At 35.5% G+C, this 15,961-nt stretch overlaps 1 protein-coding gene across 2 annotated transcripts in view; it reads right to left on the bottom strand.

Moving 5' to 3' along the window:
- The window catches only part of KCNH7 (potassium voltage-gated channel subfamily H member 7), a 474,127-nt gene that overhangs the window by 254,609 nt on the left and 203,557 nt on the right, over positions 1 to 15,961 (bottom strand). The window lies entirely within an intron of this gene.

Raw genomic sequence — 15,961 nt, 5'->3', positions numbered from 1 at the left:
AAATAAAATAAAATTAGATCATCTACTATGTTCTATGCTAACAAACTTTTTATGAATTAAAAATCCAAATGCTAGATAAAAATACAAGAGAATATTTTTATAATTATGTGAAGAAAACTGAAAGAGGGGAAGACTTTCTAAATAAAATGAAACCCCACAGCCAAGAAGGAAAAATCTAGTAGGTCTAACTGAGTAAAAATGAAAATTTTCTCTTACAAAAGACACACACACAAAAAATCAAGGCAAGTATCTTGAAAAAAATATTTGCAAGACTCGTATCAGAAAAAGAGTAATATTAAAATTCATGATCTGTAAAACTACATAACAAGGATGTTATCCTTTATTATTTTTAGCTTACCATTTATTTTACTCTGTTTTAGGCAATGCACTAATGTCTTACACAGTTTTGAATTTGTCATGTTAACACCATGACATTTATTTTTTCAAATTTTCATTTTAAAGGTAAGAAAACATAAATTTGGGTTAAATAATCAGCCTGAGGTTGCATAGTCGCATAGTTCTTTTAGTTGAAAAATACCTAATTCTATGAATTTATCTTTGGTTGTGCTGATAAAATTTTTTTACAGTTTTTTATTTATAATTTAAATTTTTCATATGTTTATGATGGTAAAAGCTAAAAGACTCTATAAACATACAACTACTCATTAATATTTATGCAATTACTTTATTTGATGTGTAGCATACACTCCCTGCAACAGGTAAGTAATATTTTCTTCTTGTTTCTTAGTGTCATTTCATATAACCCTTTAATCCATTTGGCATTTATTTTTGGTATACAGTATGAGGCTAAATGCTAAACTGATATTTTTCCAATGCAAGCGACCGTTTTCCTATGTTAAACTCTTATTTTTACTAGGGGCCATTTTGAATTCATATATTTTATTCTACTTTTTTATGTGTCTACTCTTGTACCTATATTACATTGGTTTACTTATTGCAGCTCTATAATTTGTTTTAATATTTGATGGGGCAAGCTCATTATTCTTATTTTTCAAAGATTTCCAGAAAATTTTGTGCAAACCTTTGATTTTAAAAAGGATTATGCTTTTCTACAATGTTTATTCTTCCCATCCAGGAACAAGGTATGCCTTTGCATTAATTCAAGTTTTCCTTATATATGATAATTTATATACATTTATATAAATTTGATAATTGTCTTCCCATAGACCTTTCACACTTACTGTTAACCATTTTCCTAGATTACTTATTTACCTGTGTTTGTGTGATGAAGGAGTTGTGTGTGAGATAAATATTACTATAGTTAATGGGATGTTTTCTGTTTTATCATATCATATCTTGTATTTGTTGCTCTTGCTGATTGCTGTATAACTACCTTGTTTTCCATTAGCAGCAGCAGTGAAGACTGTATTTTTGTATCATTCAAATTGAGTAATCATTTTAACACTAAATACCAGGTTCTGTTCTAAGAGTATGAAGATATAAGTAAGACAGGAATCTCTTCCTCAAAAATGTGCAGAGCCTAGTAGAAGGGCCTTTATATGAAGGGACTAAGATTAATGACATATTGATAAAGGACAGAAAAATTATTGGTACCTATATGGAATAAATGGAAATTTTTAGGAAATCACTCTAAAAAGCCAGTGACTATACTAATCCTTCAATATCCTCACAGCACTTAGCACATTATTTTACCCTTAACAACTACAATAGTAACAGCTATCATTTACTGTCTCTTATGTATCAGTCATTGCCATAGAGACTAAGCATTTTGTCTTTAATCCTCCCAACAACCTATCAGATGGGAATTACAATTCCCCTTTCTCTGATGAGGAAACAACAGGTCTGCGTGCTTAGTGTTCTATTATGCTCTACTATAGACACAGAGTCAATGATTATGAGATGGATAAGTGATATTTGGTCATTGCAAATCAGCAAGGAAGACTGGTCACTTTTAACTAACCTGAAGTATGAGACTATTTTGAGACTATTGAGAGAGGAGACAGATGGTAGTCAAATAGTATTAAAAGAGTAAGTTACAAAACCTTCTATTCTCTTTACTCTTTTGCAAAATGTAGCACCACACTGCCCAACATGGGGCTAACTTAATTTTACATTTAAATTATTTAAAATTAAGTAAAATTAATAATACAGTTCCTCAGTTCCACTAGCCATATTTCAAGGGCTTAATAGCCCCCCGTGGCTAGCAGCTACCAAATTGGGCAGTGCCAAATATTTCCACCACAGAAATCTCTGTTAAGCAGTGTTGATCAAGCACATCCAACCCAGAGATCATATTCTGAAGTTGCTCTATAATTTCATTTCCTCAGTGAATATTTAACGTGCACTATGTACCATGACATCAGCTAGGCACTGGTTCACAAAAACCGGTAAGACATGGTCTCTTTCCTTAAGTTTCTTAAAGTCCAGTGGGAGACAAAAGTAATAAAATAGTCATTCTTGGGAATAATAATTAAAAATAATAGTGATAAAAATACTAGCTCTGAAAGAGACTACTTTTGGTGATCTCTTTCCCTGCACAGATGTATAATTGTTAACTAGATCAGATTGATCTGGGGTGCTCTGAATTATCTACTGCCTTAAGATTCTACAAGTTCAGTCCTGATTCTTGACCTTAAAGTTTTGTAAATCTTGGTGCTGATTTTACACTCACCTACCCAGGCCCAGAACTGCTGCGTTGGCAGCATACATCTGAATCACAATTTCTACTAATTCTTCTTAGATAATAACTTTGTAGAGAGTGATCTATTCATATCTTCTTTGTCTTTGTTACCTAATGAAAAACAGAAAATCTTGATCTAAAATTCTACCCTGTTTATTTTGTATGAAATAACCACTGATAAAATTATCAGCAAAACAGTCTGATTCTTTACTATTAGGTATTTGAAGTTTTATCACTTGTGAGAAGCTGCTTTTTCTTTCACCATGTAAAAGAAAGCTTGACTTCCTTATCAGTTTTCATCCACATGCCAGAAGGGATTTGGGGGAACATCTTGCTGCCACAAAAAACTATCAAACATGCATACTATGTGGCTCTCTCTTTACCCACAGAGTAATTTCCTTCCTCACTTTAAAAAATACAACAAAAACTCACTTCACTTTTGCTGGAAGAACCATGTCCATTTCATTAGAGCTTCCCTTTTGCACCCGCTTTGATTTCGGGTAATTTAGAATTCGTGCTTAAAATGTCGCCTTTCTAAAGTGATGTTTAGTTGTATTTATTTAGCACATTTTCCTATTTGGCAGCAAGAACATTTTATCGGGTGGCATTATTTCATGGAGATAGCCTAAAATTAGCTCTATCAAATGAGGGGTAAATCAGAATCTTAGCCAAAGATGGAAACACAGAAGAAAAGATTAAATGTAAAACATTGATCTTCTTTTGAAGAAAGATTTGTCACTGAATGTTGTCCAGCTTTTACCTGAATCATTATGTCTGTTTGTAGAACATTAATTATAGATGCTGCCAAGTACTGTCACCAAAGAGCCAATGTCATGTTGATTGCTGTCTCCTGCTAGTTGTTGGACCCTCACTGTGTATCCTAGTCCATGCAAAATCAGCTTTGGCTGGTTTCTCACATTCTCTTTTTCTCACTGTCTAGATAAATTTTTCTATTTTGTTTCCAGGTCTAGATGATTTAGGGCTCCAGTACTTCAATGACAAAGAAACGAATGAACGTGAAAAGTCTGTGACATGACAAAACCATCACATATCACACATGTCACCACACAGTGAATTTTTTTAATACACTGACTATAGTCAGTTGCTTTTTAGATATTTTTTTTTTCTTTATGTAAAATGGAAGCAATATATCCCATTGACATGAATGGAACCAAATCATCCCACTAGATTAGCCTATAAATTACTTGAGGACAAGAAACAGAGTTGCTCATTCTATTTTCCTCCAAAGGCCCAAGTTTTGTACTGTGCTTGGCAAAGCCAGCCAGATACATGCTGCTGAGTAACAGAGCTTGTCTTTGTCATTTGCAATTTAACTTTCAACCTCTACCTTTCCCCAAGCTATTCCTCTACCTAACCTAGGGACACCCAGCTGTCCTCCACCTCTTCTTCATCCATTCTTGCTAATTTTAGAATCTTACAGTAGGGGTCTGTCTTTAGGGGATTCATTAGGGCCTCAATCAGGAAGAATCAACAATCCTCTATCACTTTGCCTATATCAACATGCATTTCCTCTGTGTCTTCTGGTTTGCTCTCTTGCCACTCGATAGTGCTGTTTTCCATGTTAATGGTTAGGAAGACTCCTATTCTTATGTTCTAATCTGGAGACTCCCACACTTATGGCCTCTCTCTTCACCACTTAATCTTTCCTTTATGGGACCTGGTCCTCTTGTTCCCTTGGACAGGGCCTGTGGGTTGAGCAGTGATTCCCCTTGCAGCCAGCTAGGTAAGGATCTGCTTTGTGGGCTATCCTTTGGAGCACCTTGCATTAGTGGGAGAAACATATCACATAGTTCTAAGTGACCAAAAATGTAAACTTTATTCTTTAATCCATTTGACTCATTATAAAGCTGATGTGTTAATCTCCATCTGATCCTGGAAGAGAAGAATGGTTGTAATTTATTGGCCCCTGTACACCCAAATATTAATATTGTTAGTTTGCATGTAAGTTGATGAAAAGTTCTAGTCTGTAATCTCTCTTAGTGCTCATATTTGCATTATGTTTCAATAGTTCCACGTGAGAAACACAATGTTTTAATTCAAGGTGGACACTATGATGGAGGGAACTCAAACTCAATGGCGAGCCTGTGGGAGAGCATTTTTGTAACAGGATGCAGCTTCAAATCTTATCATTCAAAGGGAACCATACTCCAGCTATAGGTAGGATACATGAGGATAAAGTTCTTGGCTACTTTATTTTTGTCACTGAGGTGGTAGTACCATCTGGAGGTAGACTCTGAACATTTCTAGGTCCACCTTCAAAGACCAGGAGTTATGCTGTAAAAGTGCCTCTGATCAGTGGAAAAACCTCACAGGGGGCCAAAACAGTCACTGGAGGTATATAAATTTAGATTCTGCTTCAGACTAGTACTCTTGGGAAAAGATTTGTGCTCAATCATCAGTAGAATTTTTTCTACTAATTTTGAGTCCATTTTTCAAATGCTGATTTGAATGTCAAATGAGGTCATTCTTATATACATTGCTATTTGGGGTACTTCTAACAATATAGTAATGACTGGAGCATATAGCAAAATAGGTTTTTGCATTTTGAAAGCAGAAGAGCAATTTTCTAGCACTCTTACTGAATCTTTTTGGTAGACAAGGTGTCATATCATTTACTCTGAGAAGTTGCTGAAATAAGCATGAATAGAAGCATGCATTTAAAAAGTAATCAGAATTTAAGACCAAAAAAGCAAAGCCAAAGAAGAGTTACTGAACATTATTTGATGACTATCAACAATATGTTCTGGAAAAGTGGAGTTATTCCCAAAGAATACGTAGTCTTTGCATGTAAACATTCACTTTCTGGCTGGTGACCCAATTGATATCTAGGAGTATAAATTAATATATTATTGAAAGGGTGCCAGACTAAGTGTTCTTCTGAATTTGAGGCAGCCAGACAAAGAAAGGGCCCTAAAGAAAGTGAGCTTAGGTTAGGGTTAAAGACGGGATAGGAATTTACTGGTAACCTATAAGCTATTTTTAGCATATTCCCACATATACATCTATTATCCATCTAAATCAGGTTTTCCCAACCTTGGCACTATAACATTTTGGGCCAGATAATTATTTGTTATGGGGGGCTGTCCTATGAATTATAGAAAGTTCAGCAGAATAAAACCCACTACTCCAGTTGAAGCAACCAAAAATGTTCCCGCACATTGCCAAAAGTCCCTTGGGGTGGGGATAAAATCATTCCCTTCAATCCCATTAAGGTTCATTGATCTAACCACATTATTATAGGAGAATCTTTCATTTGATACTCATGGTCTAATAGTAACAGTGATAACAGCTAAAATTCAAATTTTAGCTGTTATGGTAATGTGCTAGGTATTTCACCAGTATCCTTTCAGTCATTTCTCCCAAGTTTGTGAGATAGGCAGGTATTTTTAGTATCAAGTTTTTAAAATATTGAATTTAAATTTATGGAATGAAAGAATGCATTGTACCATTTTGCAGATAAATAAACTAAGGCTTAGAGGAGTTATGAAACTTGTCCAGGGTAACACTACTAGGAAGGGATAGAGCATGGAATCACACATAGTTTTGACTACCTCAAAGTCCATGCATGCAAGCACTACATTACAAGATTTTACAATACAACTTTTACTTTAGCTGTAAAAAAAACAAACAAAAAACTGACATAAACGTTAGCCATATGCTGAGATTAAAATATCAGAAAGTCTGAAAGGCTGAATGTTTTCCCCCTAAGATCAGGAAAAGGGCCAAAATGTCCACTCACAGAACTGTTATTTAATATACTGCTAAAAATTCTAACTAGTGCAATAACGCAAGATAAGGAAATAAAAGGCATCCAGATTGGAAAGAAAAAAAAAATCTGTCTTTACTTATAGATGACATGACTGTCTACATAGAAAATCCCAAAAAATCTGCCAAAAATCCTCCTGAACTAATAAGTGTGTTCAATAAGGTCACAGGATACAAAATAAACATATAAAAATCAATTCTATTTTTACATACTAGCAATGAGCCAAAAGTAAAATAACAATGTCATTTCTAATCAACAAATATATATGTATTATATTTAGTTTTTCATTAATTAATATTTTATTATAAATAAATAAATACTTGAAGGGGAAGAGGGAAGCAAGATGGCAGAAGTGTAGAGAACCTCGTTTCATCTGGTCCCTTGAATTTAGCTAGATATCTATCAAATCATTCTGAACACCTATGAATTCAACCTGAGATGTAAGAAAAGAATTGCTGGAATTCTACAAATAGAAAAGTGACCACTTTTTGCAAAGTAGGTAGGAGATGGGAGAAGTGATGTATTGGAAGATAAATGGTGGGGGGAAGGAAGCCTCTGTAAGCCGGCATCAGAAAGTTATATAGTCCCAGAGTGCAAAATCAGAACTTACAGAAGTCTGCTGCAGTGAGAGACATCCCTGCCTGAAAGGTGCTCAGGTGGCAAAGGGGGGCAGAATCCTAGGTGGGACAGTTTGGTCTCAGGCTCTTTGGGGTCACAGAAAGAACGGTGGGGGGGTGCTGGTGCCTGAGCTGGTAGAGTTTCCAAGCATTAGAGTGGGGAAATGGCTACAGTCAGCAAGCCTGTCAGTGGGCGCTCAGCTCCATATACCATAAACCACAAACCAACAGAGGCAGGATCCGGCAACTGCTCTCCGAGTAGGGGCCCTGCAAGTGGCAGAAACTCGACGACCCTCCTCCCTCCCCCAGGAGGATTGGCATGGGTGTGCACTGCAGAAGTCTGCGGAGTTTGGCACACACAAAAGTGAAGACTCCTTTTCCCTGAGGGTGCACTGAAGAGAGGGGGTTGCAATCATTCAGCTCAGGGCTGGAGATGGGGGCCCCGACATTTTTATTTTCATCCTCTAAAGCAGCATGGAAAGTCTTCAGGGAACAAAAGCCACATAGAGCAAACCAAAGCAGCTTACACTGAGATGGGCCCCCTGGCAAGAGGCGGTGCAACTCTGCCCAGGCAAAGATACCTGAGAATCTGTGCAGCAGTCTCCTCCCCCAGAAGACAAACTGGAACATCAGGAGAATACCAGGTTTACAGAGCACACAGAACTGTAAAACTCCAGCACTAGCTAGGGGAAAATAGTATATAGAATGCAAGGTCTTTTTCTCAAGATTCTTTTATCTTTCAGTTTAAAATTTTCATTTTTTTTCTTTTTTTCCTTTTCAACTAGTTTCTTATTTTATCAACTCTTTATTCTTAAACGTTTTTCTAACTGTCATTTTTACATTTACATTTTATAGATATATTCTACATTTTTGGCTTCCTTTCACTCTATTCAATTTTATTTTTGTATGTGTTTTGCTTTCTTTACGATTTTGGGATTTAGTGTCTTCTAACAAACAGACAAAAATACACCTAGGACCAAATGGATCAGCCTGTTTTGTCCACCTGGGAGATTATATTCCCTCCTTTTCTCCCTTTTTTCTTTTCTTTTTTGATTTATGACCTCTTTGGGTTTGTCTAGTGTGTATTTCACTTGGGTCATGGTTGATATTTTTGATTTTGTTCTCTTGTTCATCCATTCTTCTCTGGGCAAAATGACTAGAAGGAAGAATTCACAACAAAAGAAACCAGAGGTAACACTCTCTGCCACAGGTCTAATGTGGATATAAGTAAAATGTCAGAGCTGGAATTCAGGATAATGATTATAAAGTTACTAGCAGGGCTTGAAAAAAGCATAAAAGACATAGAGAATCTCTCAGTGCAGAAATAATATCTAGTCAGGCTGAAATTAAAAATGTTTTAACTGAGATGCAGTCTAAAATGAATGTTCTAACAGCTAGGGTAAATGAGGCAGAAAAGAGAGTCAGTGACATAGAAGACAAAATGATGGAAAGGAAGGAGGCTGAGGAAAAGGGAGAGAAACAACTAATGGACCCTGAGGGGAGGCTTTGAGAAATCAGCAATACCATAAAATGAAACTATTAGGATCATTGGGGTCCCAGAGAAAGAAGAAATAGAGAGAGAGGGAGAGAGAGAGAGAAGGTACATTTGAGCAAATCATAGCTGAGAACTTCCCTAACTTGGGGAAGGAAAAAGGCATTCAAGTCCAGAAGTTGGAGAGAACCCCCTTCAAAATTAATAAAAATAGATCAACACCCTGACATAGAATAGTGAAGCTTGCAAATTTCAGAAATAAAGAGAAAATCCTGAAAGCAGGTCCAGACAAGAACTCCTTAACCTATAGGGTAAGAACATTAGACAGGCAGCAGACCTATCCACACAGACCTGGCAGGCCAGAAAGGATTCACATGATAGATTCAGGGTACTAAATAAGAAAAAACATGTAGCCAATAATACTTTATCCAGCAAGGCTGTCATTCAGAATGGGAGGAGAGATAAAGAGCTTCCATGACAAACAGAAACTAAAACTAAACCACCCCTGCAAGAAATATTAAAGGGGATCCTGTAAGCGAAGAGAGAGCCCAAAAGTTACATAGACCAGAAAGAAACAGAAACAATCTACAGAAACAAGGACTTTACATGCAATAAAATGGCACTAAATTCATATCTTTCAATAGTTACTCTGAATGTAAATGGGCTAAATATTCCAATCAAAAGACACAGGGTATCAGATTGGATTAAAAAAGCAAGACCCATCCATATGTTGTCTACAAGAGACTCATTTTAGACCTAAAGACACCTCCAGATTGAAAGTGGAGGGGTGGAGAACCATTTATCATGCTATTGGACATCAAAAGAAAGATGGGATAACAATCCTCATAGCAGACAAATTAGATTTTAAACCAAAGACTGTAGTAAGGGATGAAGAGGGACACTATATAATACTTAAAGTGTCTATCCAACAAGAAGATCTAAAAATTATAAATATTTATATTTCTAAATTGGGAGCAGCTAATTATATAAGCCAATTAATAACAAAATTAAAGAAACACATTGATAATGATACAATAATAGTAGGGGACCTCAACACCCCACTCATAGTAATGGACAGATTATCTAAGCAGATCAACAAGGAAACAAGGGCTTTGAATGACACACTAGACCAGATAGACTTCACCACAAAGGCGGTCCTAAGAGAAAAGTATATAACAATACAAGCTTTTCTCAAGAAACAAGAAAGTTCTCAAATACACAACCTAACCTTATACCTAAAGGAGCTGGAGAAAGAACAGCAAATAAGGCTTAAACCCAGCAGGAGAAGAGAATTAATAAAGATTAGAGCAGGAATCAATGAAATAGAAACCAAAAGAACAGTAGAACAGATCAATGAAACTAGAAGCTGGTTCTTTGAAAGAATTAATAAGATCAATAAACCCCTAGACAGACTTATCAAAAAGAAAAGGACCCAAATTAATAAAATCATGAGTGAAAGAGGAGAGGAGAGATCATAACTAACACCAAAGAAATACAAGCACTTTTAAGAATATATTATGAGCAACTACATGCCAACAAACTAGGCAATTTGGAAGAAATGGATGCATTCCTGGAAATTTACAAACTACCAAAACTGAACCAGGAAGAAATAGAAAACCTGAACAGACTGATAACCAGCAAGGAAATTGAAGCAATAATCAAAAATTTCCCAACAAACAAGAGTCCAGGGCTGGATGGCTTCCCAGGGGAATTCTACCAAACGTTTAAAGAAGAAATACTACCTACTCTACTGAAGCTGTTTCAAAATTAGAAATGGAAGAAAAACTTCCAAACTTGCTCTATGAGGCCAGCATGACTTTGACCCCTACACTAGGCAAAGACCCCACCAAAAAAGAGAATTACAGACCAATATCCCTGATGAACATGGATGCAAAAATTCTCACCAAAGGCAAGGGAAGCAAGGGCAAAAATGAACTATTGGGACTTCATCAAGATAAAAAGCTTTTGCACAGCAAAAGAAACAGTCAACAAAACTAAAAGGCAACCTACATAATGGGAGAAGATATTTGCAAATGACATATCAGATAAAGGGCTAGTATCCAGATCTATAAAGAACTTATTAAACTCCTCACCAAAAACAAATGATCCAGTCAAGAAATGGGCAGAAGACATGAACAGACATTACTCCAAGGAAGACTTACAAATGGACAGCAAACACATGAAAAAATGCTTCACCTCACTTGTCATCAGGGAAATACAAATCAAAACCACAATGAGATACCACTTTAACCAGTTAGAATGGCTAAAATTAACAAGACAGGAAACAACAAATGTTGGCGAGAATGCGGAGAAAGGGGAACCCTCTTATACTGTTGGTGGGAATGCAAGCTGGTACAGCTACTCTGGAAACCAGTATGGAGGTTCCTCAAGAGCTTAAAAATAGAGCTACCCTATGACCCAACAATGGCACTACTAGGTATTTGCCCCAAAGATACAAATGTATTGATCCGAAGGGGCAACTGCACGCAATGTTTATAGCAGAAAAGTCTACAAGAGCCAAAATATGGAATGAGACTAGATGTCTATCAACAGAAGAATGGATAAAGAAGATGTGGTATATGTATGTGTACACACACACACACACACACTGGAATATTACTCAGCCATCAGAAAGGATGAATACTTACTATTTAATCAATGTGGATGGAACTGGAGGGTATTATGCTGAATGAAATAAGTCAATCAGAGAAAGACAATTATATAATTTCACTCATATGTGGAATATAAGAAACAGCACAGAAGATCATAGGGGAAGGGAGGGAAAACTGAATGGGAGGTCATCAGAGAGGGAGAAAAACCATGACAGACTCTTAATTATAAGAAGCAAACTGAGAGTTACTGGAAGGGAAGTGGGTGGAGGGACGGGGTAACTGGGTGATGGGCATTAAGGAGGGCATGTTATGTAATGAGTACTGGGTGTCATATGCAACTGATGAATTACTGAACACTTCATCTGAAACTAATGATGTACTGTATGTTGACTAATTGAATCTAAATAAAATAAATACATAATTAAATAAAATAAATACTTGATGGTAAATAAAACAAATATGTATAGAACTTGTATAGGGAAGCCACGCTATGCTAATGAAAGAAAATGAAGAAGATTTATAATTATAACTATAATATATATACATATATAAATATTTATACAAATTTATACAAATTTATAAATAAATGGAGAGACCTATATGTTCGTGGGTTGAAAGAATCAATAGTAAAAATTTCAATTCTCTTCAAATTGGTATGCAGTTTTAACACAATTCTTATCAAAATCTCAGCAAAATTTTAAAAAGAAGATAGAGATAAAATTATTAAAAACTTTATATGGACAGGCAAAGTAAGTAGAACTGTTAGAACAATTTTGAAAAAGAATGAAGTGGGAAACATCAGCCTATATAATTTCAATATAGCTATGAGGACTGTGTAACATTAGTAGAGCATAGATGTACAAATCAATGGAATAGAACAGGGAATCCAGAATAAACCCACACAAAAATACCCTACTTATATTTTACAAAGGTGCAGAAGCAATTCAGTTGAGGAAAGATAACATTTTCAACAGTAACAACAATAACAAAAAGTAATCTCCACCTAAGTCTCAAATCTTATATAAAAATTAATTAAAATGCATCACAGGCTTAAATGTAAAGTGTAAATCAACAAAAAATTTAGAAAAAACATAGAAGAAAATCTTTAAGATCTAGACTAGGTGAAGAGTTCTTAGACTTGACACCAAAATCATAGTCCATAAAATTAAAAGATAATTTTGGCTTCATCAGAACTAACAACTTTGATAAAAATGACAAGCCACAGAATGGGAGAAAATATCTGCAAACCACATATCCAAAAAAGGACTAGTACCTACTATATATAATGAACTCTCAAAACTCAACAGTAAAAGAAACAAACAACTCAATTAGAAAAGGGATAAAAGGCATGAAGAGATGTTCTACTAAAGAGGATTTATAGATAACAAATAATCACATGAAAAGAGGTTCAGTTTTGTTGACCATTAGGAAAATCCAAGTTAAAACCACAATGAACTACTACTGTACATCTATCAAATAGTAAAAATAAAAAATACTGACAAAAATAAAATGCTAGTGAGAATTTAGAGAAACTGGATCACTCATATATTGCTTGTGAGAATGTAAAATTGTAGAGCCACTCTGCAAAAACAATTTGATAGTTTCTTAAAAAAAAATAAACATGTAACTACCGCGTGATAAAGCAATTGCATTCCTGGGAATTTATCCCAAAGAAGTGAAGACTTGTGTTTATATAAAACTTGTATATGAATGTTTATAGCAGTTTTATTTGTAACAGCCAAATCCCAGAAATAACACAGATGCCTTTCAACAGATGAATGGTTAAACAAAACTGTGGTACATCTATACCATGGAATACTACTCAGCAATAAAATGAACTAATGATATATGGGAAACCTGGATGAATACCCAAGGAATTATGCTGATGAAAAAAGCTATATACTATATACTTTAGGGATGTTTATAGCAGAAATGAGGTTATATATTGTATTATATACTGTATTATATACCAAAAGATTATATACTGTATTATTCTATTTCTATAACATTCTGGAAATGACAAAATTGTAGAAATGGAGAGAAGATCAGTGGTTGCTAGGGGTTAGGGAAGGTGTTGGTAGAGGAGAAAAGTAACAGTGATCACTGAAGGATCTTAGTTGTGATAGAAATGTTTTGTATCTTGAGTATATCAATGATAATATCCTGGTTGCTATCTTGTAGTATAGTTTTTCAAGATGTTACCAGAAACTAGGTAAAAGTTACATAGAATCTCTCTGTACTATTTCTCATAACTGTATTTCTTACAATTATCTCAGAGTAAAAAAAAATGATTAAAATATATCGCATAAAGAAAATATCAAAGAGTCTGGGATATTTGGATAAGTTTAATAACTGACAAACTGTGGGCGCCTGGGTGGCACAGTTGGTTGGGTGACTGCCTTCAGCTCAGGTCATGATCCTGGAGTCCCTGAATCGAGTCCCGCATCGGGCTCCCTGCTTGGCGGGGAGTCTGCTTCTCCCTCTGACACTCCCCCCTCTCATGTGCTCTCTCATTCTCTCTCTCTCTCAAATAAATAAATAAAATCTTTAAAAAAAAATAATTGACAAGCCGTAACCATATTTTTTAACCATTTCAGTTTCAACAAAGCCCATGCAGTCATTTTCTTTTATTTGCTCATTAAGATAAACAATAATGTGACTATGCTGAGTATATCTTTCAAGTGGAACTAAAGACTCCTGAACTCAATAAATTCTACTAGGTAGGTATAAAGTATAGGAGATTTTGCCTTGAATAAATTCTGTCTTAAGCCCTGCCCAATCTTACTACAACAAATCTGTTCAGGTTTTCTGAATGCTCTGCAGGGCTGGCTCCTGTCTAGACTCTTTAAGCACTCATTGGTATGCATAATTCAGCGAGTATAGTAATCATAGCAGCAAATACATATCGACTAGTCCCTATATGTAAGGCAATTTGCTAGAACACAGTACCTTTTGCATTATTATCTTGTCTTTTAATTTTTATGCTATCTAATTTTTAATTGCACATGCTTTTTTTTTTAAATTAAACAAATGAGTAGCAAGGCCCTTAAGGTCTCTGAATCTTGTCTGTGTATCCATTATGACTCTATTACAATGTCTTGTGTGCAGTAGGAATACAGCATATATTTTTTGAAATAGGTGATTATAAGATTCTCAATTTAGCTATTTACAGTGCCTTCTCAGGAAAGGCACAGAATCATTGTGGGGTATTCTTGAAGGGGCATGCTGTCGTCAATATTTGAATGATTCTGGAAAGATCATATCTGCTGCCAAAATGCTTCTTTCACTTGTATCACACTTTGCTGCCTCCTGGGAACAAGAGAGTAGCGGGCAGCAGAAGTACCTGCATGCATCTGCTGGAAGCCACAGAGAAGCCTTGGGGCTGCAGTAACACTTGCTTCACTTAAAATCCACATCAGCATGCAGTTGTTTTCTTGGTGTTCTAGAACGGGGAGTAGAGAACCAGGAAGCTGATAACCAGGAGGTTACTTAGCACTGGGTAGCCAGAAAAGCACTAGGTAATATAATGTACCAGAGATCTCAGAATGTGTTTACTTTTATGCTGAAACAATTTAATGAGGAAAAGCCTAGCAGCCAAATTATGAGCATTTGGGGAAGTATAAGATGAAATAATGCTATGGTTGGAGAATTTTAAGAATACTTTATGGAGTGAAATGGAGAGAAAATAGAAGTATTTGTGCAATTAAAACTTGAAATCATACACGGCTCAAGCTATTAACTGAGAGGAACCCCTGAGTTAATGGGATTTCTTCCTTTGAAATATTTTAATGACTCTAAGAACTGCCCTCCCAGTGTTTTTATGGTGATTTTTGTCAAATAATGCTAAACCAGCTTACTTTCTAACCTCATTGTATCAATCAGAGCGTCCCTAACTGATGATCGTTCAAACCATTGATTTTGTTTCAGACACCACTTTGAGCAATTTATCAGAACCTATTTGCAAAAAGTCTCCCAGAATATGCTGCTTCACTCTAATTACACAGTAAATAAAGGTATAAATTTCAGAGAAACTATATGTAAAAGTTTATAGCTGAAATGAAATTGCATTTACATTATGGAAAACAAAGAAATGCGTTTAATTCTTTAAAGAAAAATGCTTAACGAAGCAAATTGATATACTATCCAATGATACTTGTCTGCACCTGTAAAAATAATGGTTCTGACTCAGAGGATTAGTGGGATTTTGTAAGAGAAAGTTCAAACTTGTTCTTCAGTGGACCGATTGTGTGGTTCCTGTTTATGAGCTTGGAGTCACCACCATACTACTCTTTTTCTACTTGCTACCTTGTCTACTGTCTGAATCTTCCTCTCCTCCACCATCTGTCCATGGTTTAAGCAAGTTTTCTGGGGGCAACTACAGGAATATTATGCTTGAGAAAAGGCATGGCATCTGTGCTATTTACAATTAAATTAAGCATCCCCAGTCTTTGGCTCTGAAAGGAAATCTTAGCAGGCAAAAAGTTATCTGTATGAGAGAAAATTGTTGATGGTGCATCCTTTTAGTGTGTCAAGGTATTTTTCTAAGTAAAGTTGTCTGTATAAATAAAAATAGTTAATAACTAATGATTCCAAAACAATATCCTATAGCTTTATGCATTGGATCTAATTGTTTTTATCAGCCAGAAAATTCCCTTGGTTTCTATGATGCTATATTTACAATTTTTTTTCTCAACAAATGGTGAGTTAAGCCATCCTATCCTGAGTATAATCAAAAAGGCAGCTCGGTGATTTGAAATCTGACCAATATTAGGGTTTATCCAAAGAACAAAT

This window comes from Mirounga leonina, unplaced genomic scaffold (genome assembly GCF_011800145.1).
Source record: "Mirounga leonina isolate KUSES-001 unplaced genomic scaffold, KU_Mleo_1.0 Mir_151, whole genome shotgun sequence".
Lineage (NCBI taxonomy): Eukaryota > Metazoa > Chordata > Mammalia > Carnivora > Phocidae > Mirounga > Mirounga leonina.
Note: the sequence above shows the minus strand (reverse complement) of the source record. Positions and strands in the feature narration are given on the sequence as shown.